The sequence below is a fragment of the Sander lucioperca genome, chromosome 8, assembly GCF_008315115.2.
Source record: "Sander lucioperca isolate FBNREF2018 chromosome 8, SLUC_FBN_1.2, whole genome shotgun sequence".
NCBI classification, from domain to species: Eukaryota; Metazoa; Chordata; class Actinopteri; order Perciformes; family Percidae; genus Sander; species Sander lucioperca.
Window position 1 is genome coordinate 26,337,177 of NC_050180.1, and position 7,500 is coordinate 26,344,676.

Below are 7,500 nucleotides of genomic sequence, written 5' to 3' on the forward strand. Positions count from 1 at the left end.
TTGTTTAAAACTTAAATGGACCACACCTGGGAAGCAGCAGCTAGACGTCATGGACTTACTAGAGGATTAAATACATACAGGTAATGTTTATATTTGTAAATATAGTTCCATTTTTGCATGAAGAAGTGTTTCCTTTTTGCAAGAAATGACTGTAAAGTGCTATATATTTATAAGCATGTGCGATGTTAGCTGAGCTAGCTTGAGAGGCTATCAACATGTCCTGCTCATTAAGCCTCAGGCTAAAGAGGTGGAAGACAGCAGGTAGAGATGAGGACAGAAGCAGCATTGCCAGCAGGTCAAATTTGGTAGTTGTTTTTAAAATGAAAGCTAGCTAGGTTAAGTTGAGCTGTGGCTACGGCATGGCTTAACTAGCAGGGCCTAGCCACATGGTCTGCTCGTTAAGCCTCGTTTAGCATTCACGTGAAGTGGATGCCTGCAGAGAGGACAGGAGAGGAGGACTAGAAAGCAGCTAGTTGGCAGCTCTGATTTTTTGGAATTGGAACAAAAAAGAACTAAGAGGATGCATTGATATCATCTTTGGTTTTCCTGGTCTGTAAGTACTAAGTTGATTAACAAGTTTATCTAACTGCCTGTCTGTATCCACCTGTAGCTCTGTATCCACCTGTAGCTTTTGTAATTGCTGAGGTCTGGACCTGGTAGCCTTATCGTTTACCACAGACATTGTGTTTGTTTTAGAGAATTTAATATTTTCTTAGTAGCCCAACATCATTTTGTTTAAATATGAAGTTGCAGTGACACAGGAAGGCTGGAAGATATATCATTAATAGGAGTACTTTCAGGCCATTTAATAAATGTAATGTGTTTATGATGTTCTGTTAGTGTACTAAACCTGTAAGATAAATTAATTGGTACCCATAGTAACCAACCACAATGATCAATATACAAAACATGAGGGGAAACAGACCTGACAGGTACCTGGTGCAGTGTGTAGAGTGTTATTTAAAAAAAAATAGTTAAAAACAGTGTTACTGTTAATATAGATCTTCAGACTGTTCATTTAGTTAGCTGAGGACAGAGGCAGTAGTATAAAGCACCATGGTTTCTATAGCAACCAGCACCTGCTTACTGAGCCTCCTGCAAATGTCTGGGTTTAGACTACTTTCCAAAGATATGACTATGTTGAATCTAGTAAACGTGTAGAGGGGATGGGAATGCCTTTTCTCTTGTAGTTTTACATACTTTTGACCATTCTTTGACCAGTCAGGTGCATGTTAATTTGAATAATTCTAAAACAGATCTAATGCCAGAAGCATCACAGTGATAACATTTCATGCCGTGGTTCTTTTTAATGTCATAATAATCTGTAATTATTGACCGAAGAAACCAAATTTAAAAGGACTTTGGTGGTACGTATATATGTCACTGGTTAATCTAATCAGAATTATATGACTCTTTTTCTCTTTTCTCACGTCAGGTTAATTTACATTGCATTAGTATAAAAACAGATTGTTTTGAAAAAAAAACTTGTTTTACGTGTTTTTGTAGTGTTGATGCAGCAACAGAGAATGGGTCACTTGGCAGAATTGTAAATGACGACCATTTAAACCCTAATGCCAAGATGAAGTACCTCACTGTGCAAGGGAAGCCCCATCTCTGTTTGTTTGCAGTTTGAGACATAAGTCCAGAGGCCTGTACTACAAATCAAGATCAACATGCCCTGGATTTTTTTCAGTTACCCAGCTTCACTAACCCTAACAACTGCAGTCCTGCATAAGCTGTGTCACGACGCTGGTTAACAACTAGTTCAATCAACCCAGGGTTTCCCAATCCAGCGACGCGCGCATTCACATAAAAGAGGCGGTGTCTGCACAGCATGACCAATCACAAACATCTACCATATTTTACATTAGAAGAGCAAACTATAATTCTACATAAATATGAAGAACACAGACAATACAATAGTCGCTGCTTCCCAAAACAGAAGTAAAGCTGGCAAAAAATAGCCGACGCTGTAAATGCGTAAATCACGCTTATCAATATCTTCCCCATCAGTCAGGACCAAGATCTGATCATAATTACACTTGTCCTTTCCATAAACTGCCGTTGCTTTAGCCTATTATTTCAGTTGCAACCCTGGCAGTGCGGAAGCGATCGTGAGAGGAAATAAAACATATAAAAACATAATTCAAACCAATGTGCACATTGGCAACACACGGCTCAAGATGCAAATAGCCTATATGTAATTCCCTCCCATTAAAATCTATATATTTCATAAAAATACCCATCAGGGAATGTTAACTGGTTTGTCGGTCTCTAAATGTTTTAACTTTTATGAGCGCATCCCTCTCTCTCGCTCTCTCTCTCTCTCTCTCCGCGCACCGACCTCCACCTGATCTTTCTAAGAACGGTGACGCCGTTATCAATCGAGTATTGATTGGTCAGTAGGCGGTGCTTTTACACCAGTTGATCTCTAATCTCCAACATAACCTGCTCCCAACCGGTTTAGGTGTTCAGCATAAGTTACCACGACGATTGAACCCGGTAACAAGTGATCCACCGTCGTGATATAGAAAACCCTGGGTTGAAACTGAAGTTACCTCGTTAACGCCAAATATTGCTTCGTAGTACAGGCCTCTGGAGAGGAGATCACCTATAATTATGGTGACTCAGACTGGCAGTGGAGATGCAAGGTGGTCAAAATTTGACTTTATGAAATTTATAGTTCTCATATAAGAAATGCTTTAACCATAGAACATTTCACATACCAAAATAATGTACATTTTCCATCTAGCTTCAGGTAGAACATGATTTTTATAGCTTTTGTTAGCAGTTTGTTAGCACCACCAGTCCTGATGCCACCTACCCAGCACACCATAGCAAAGAGGATACTGACCATTACAGACTGGTAGAACAAAAACAATGAAGTCATTAAATGTTGTGTTCATCAGAGTATAGTTTTCATAGTCCACGGTCTACATTATGTTTTGTTTTTATCCTTTCTACAGGCCCTTGATGACAAAATGGCTCCAAAGATTTGTGGTGCCACAAATCCCCCATCCACAATTGATGATACTGAAGAGGTATATATTCACAAAGGATAGATTTTTATAAATATCTTGCTCTGATTGTTAATATCTTGAAATGTTGTCAGTGAGTTTTAAAGCAAGGTTTTCCTCTGTCTTTCTGTCAACAGTAGAATGGTTTCTTTTTTTATTCAGATGTCAAATATCCTCTCTAGTAGTACGTTCCCAGGACTTTCTCTTTATTGTCCTTTTGTCTCTGTTTCATCTTCTACAGCTGACCACTGAGAGCAAGTGCATCCATACAGCTGTCAGCTACCTGAATCAGACTAGTCCAGAGCTCGGCCCACTCACCAAAGTTGGAGAGGTAAATTAAATCTGATGTACAACTTAGTGAAGTTATTTGTGGCAAAATGGTTAAATCTACCAACCTATTTCAATGTGTGTATGTGTGTGTGTGCAGTCGCCTGAGTAGAACATGCTTTATGTGGACAATGTTGAGTAGAACATGCTTTATGTGGACAATGAAATGGAAGGACATTGTCTAAACATGCTTTTTCAAGCTTCAGTCAGTAGAATATCTGAGTGTATGTGTATCAAACGGTGAACCCCACCCAAATATGACTTGGGAGGACCATACAGTTTAGAGGGTCCTGTCAACAGAGACATCACTTTGGTTTACAAGAACACTTGGACTACCTGCATTTGATCTGTATGTTGGTTTAATGTGAATGATACGTTGTTTAGGTACTGAGCACCCACTCAACAACACTGATGAAAATTCATGACAAGATGTCATTTAAAAAGAATCATAGCAAATCTAAGAGCTATAAAAGGACTAAAAAGTCACTCCATGTAAAAGCTTACAGCCACTTATTCTAGGAGTGCGATCATTCTAGCAAGTGGGCTGGCAATAGATAAACAACGAAGTAATCAAATGCTGTATTCATCAGAGTATAGTTTTCATAGTCTACAGACTGTAGTCATGTGGCCTGTTCAGTGACTAAAGAACCGTTTCAGAGACTACGTGTTTTCCACAGAACACTCAGAAATACAGCCATGATATCTTTTCACAGAATGCTACACAGGGAACATCTTGTCTCCAAGATATTTATGATAATATATATTTTTTGTTTTTTTCCTTTTTACAGGCCCTTGATGACGAAATGGCTCCAAAGATTTGTGGTGCCACAAATCCCCCATCCACAATTGATGATACTGAAGAGGTATATATTCACAAAAGATAGATTTTTATAAATATCTTGCTCTGATTGTTAATATCTTGAAATGTTGTCAGTGAGTTTTAAAGCAAGGTTTTCCTCTGTCTTTCTGTCAACAGTAGAATGTTTTTTGTTTTTTTATTCAGATGTCAAATATCCTCTCTAGTAGTACATTCCCAGGACTTTCTCTTTATTGTCCTTTTGTCTCTGTTTCATCTTCTACAGCTGACCACTGAGAGCAAGTGCATCCATACAGCTGTCAGCTACCTGAATCAGACTAGTCCAGAGCTCGGCCCACTCACCAAGGTTGAAGAGGTAAATTAAATCTGATGTACAACTTAGTGAAGTTATTTGTGGCAAAATGTTAAATCTACCAACCTATTTCAATGTGTGTGTGTGTGTGTGTGCAGTCGCCTGAGTAGAACATGCTTTATGTGGACAATGTTGAGTAGAACATGCTTTATGTGGACAATGAAATGGAAGGACATTGTCCTAACATGCTTTTTCAAGCTTCAGTCAGTATAATATCGGAGTGTATGTGTATCAAACGGTGAACCCCACCCAAATATGACTTGGGAGGACCATACAGTTTAGAGGGTCCTGTCAACAGAGACATCACTTTGGTTTACAAGAACATTTGGACTCCCTGCCTTTGATCTGTATGTTGGTTTAATGTGAATGGTAAGTTGTTTGGTTACATGTAATGGATAGGCACCCTATTAGTTATACTGGGCTACAACAAGTCAGCTCCTGGCACTGAGGCTAACCACAAATTCCCCATCTACAATTTAAAAATATGAAGAAGGTATATCTTCATATAGGATACGCTATAAATAAGCTGCACATAAATAAGCTGCACATAAATAAGATACACTATAAATAACAATAAAATACAATGCAATAACAGGGTAATAATGTCACATTGGTATTGGATATATAATTGGATATATAATAATATATAATAGTGATTAGATATTGACATGTAAATATGAAATATCTTTATTTTCACACTATGTGGCATAAATAAATACTACAATTAATTTTTTCGCCAACAGTGTCAAAAACACCGCCTGGTGTGCGCGACAGTATCCTCCTTGGACAAGTGTGTTAATTGTGTGGGACCCGTATCTTCCTTCAAGTGGCTTGGCTATCGATGCACAGGTTAGATATTTTGTGAATTAGTATAGAGTGTACATGTGTTGTGCTCTAACCACTTAAATAGACCTGCAGTGTTAACATTATATAGGTATAATAGCTCAAAACTACTCTAGTAAAAATAGGTACTTTGCAAAAAGTTGCAAGTATAAAACCACAGGCCTACTATCTTTTCCCTAGGTCTTTTTATTTGATGTGGCTATTTCAACCACAGATTTTTATGTCCAGCTATTTATGTGAGTTTTACTAATACCATTTTCCAGATGAGATTGTGTTAAGTGACGCTGAAGACAGTGGGAGCGAATCTGATAACAGCAACACAGAAGTCACAGCATCAGAGTTTGGAACTGTGGAGCCTGTGGATATTGACTCTACAACCACAGAGCGAGGCCATGACATTGGAGGCTTTGGTATGTTAACTCACTTCATAGTCACTGCTGATGAAATGTATTTTTTCCTGTGACAAAAGTAACTTTTGTTAAATTGTGTGTTCAACAGGATCAGTGTCATTTGTGTCGTCCACAGTAAATGAGAGTGTACTTCCCTCTGAAGGTAAGATTCAGATTCAAGAGGTTTATTGTCTTATGCACAGAAGAAACACAGTGGTTTATACCATACAATGGAATTCTTACTTTGCCCAAGTCCCTTAACAGAACAGTTAAATAATAACACAAATACACAACACAAATAGAAAAATAGAATAAAGTAAAAAAATATATATATATAATATTAAAATGTAACTTACAGTGTACAGTAAACCTAAGTTGGAATTAAAAGAAAAAAAAACCTGAGTTGAATAAGGTGCTCTGTGCTTCACAGTTATAGTTTAGGTGCCGGTAGTCATTCAGACAAGTCAGTGTCCTTCTTTGGGAGGGGCATGATGGTGGTGGACTTGAAGCAGGTGGGGACCGAGTGGTGACACGGTGACACAGAGCGGTGTGTCCAGTATGCCCTTGTTGGCCATAGTCCCTCCCTTTCAGCTGGTGTTGAGGGCTTTGAAGTGAGCGGTTTGTTTTCTGTTTGCAGTCTGTGATGTGTTGCAGACCTTGCCACATGCTCCCGGGATCAGCAGTGGTGTAATATCCCTCCAGCTTCTGTCTGTATTGTCTCTTGGCCTGTCTGATTGATCTACGCAGGTCATATCTGGCCTTTCTCTAGTCCTCAGTGTCACCCGAGACACATGCAGCAGAGCGCGCACATAGCATGGACCACACTTCAGTTAATCCAGGGTTTGTTGTTGGCGTAGATCTTGCAGCGTTTAGTGGGGATAATTTTCTCAGTGTATTTGCGAATGTTAGCTGCAGCATATTCCTATAGGTCCACAGTAAAGTCCCCTCTCAGAGCAGGAGTTTGAAACACACCCCAGTCTGTACTGTTAAAGCAGTCCTGAAGCACTAGTTCAGATCCTTCATTCCACTTTACACTTTAATAGTTTTACTTACTGGGGGAGCTGGAGGAGGAGTTGCCTGTAGGCTGGGTAGAGGAACACTGAGATGTGGTCTGATAGTCCAAAGTGCGGCCGAGGCACAGCCTTGTAAGTGTTCTTCACGTTGCTGTACACTTGGTATTGTCCCTCGAAGGAAAGCTCATGTGTTGATGGTACTTTGGTAGGACGCTCCCTGAGGTTGCAGTGGTTAAAATCACCGGCCACGATGAAGGACAGCATCTGGGTGTGCAGTCTCCAGCTTGCTGATGAGGTCCTGTAGCATCCCCATCGCGGTAGAATGTAAACAGCGAGCAGAGGCACAGCGCTGAACTTGCTTGGTAGATAAAAGGGTCTGCACTTCAGCATTAAAAGTTCAATGTCTGGTGAACCGTGCTTTTCAACATCCTGCACATTCCCACACCATCTTTTGTACACACACCGCCTCCCCTGGTCTTCTTCGAGGCCTCTGTGCAGTCTCCGCGGCAGATGGAGTGTGTGTGGAGCAGGAGAACCGAGTTTCGCGTGCTGTCAGAGAGCCAGATCTCAGTGAGAATAAGAGCACTACATTTCCTTATCTCATGCTGACTTGTAGTCCTAGTTCTTAGCTCGTCTATCTTATTTGTCAAGAGAGTAGACATTAGCGAGCATGGTCCTGTAGCTTAGCCTAGCATGGAGCCCACCTCTCTTGCTTCGTCCCTGCTGTGGGTACACTGGTGTT

The 7,500-nt window shown here is 40.1% G+C and overlaps 1 protein-coding gene and 2 long non-coding RNA genes across 3 annotated transcripts in view; 2 read left to right on the forward strand and 1 right to left on the reverse strand.

Moving 5' to 3' along the window:
- The window catches only part of LOC118495550, a 4,896-nt gene extending 379 nt beyond the window's left edge, over positions 1-4,517 (forward strand). Inside the window, exons 1-3 of the long non-coding RNA XR_004898002.1 lie at positions 1-80; positions 4,133-4,207; positions 4,427-4,517. The exon at positions 1-80 is cut by the window's left edge and continues 379 nt beyond it. This is a non-coding gene — a long non-coding RNA (uncharacterized LOC118495550). The remainder of the gene's footprint in view (positions 81-4,132; positions 4,208-4,426) is intronic.
- Positions 1-7,500, reverse strand: part of ube2g2 (ubiquitin-conjugating enzyme E2G 2 (UBC7 homolog, yeast)) — a 23,320-nt gene that overhangs the window by 2,996 nt on the left and 12,824 nt on the right. The gene's annotated exons all lie outside the window — the stretch shown is intronic.
- Positions 5,247-7,500, forward strand: part of LOC116035203 — a 3,996-nt gene continuing 1,742 nt past the window's right edge. Inside the window, exons 1-3 of the long non-coding RNA XR_004101295.2 lie at positions 5,247-5,362; positions 5,620-5,766; positions 5,855-5,908. This is a non-coding gene — a long non-coding RNA (uncharacterized LOC116035203). The remainder of the gene's footprint in view (positions 5,363-5,619; positions 5,767-5,854; positions 5,909-7,500) is intronic.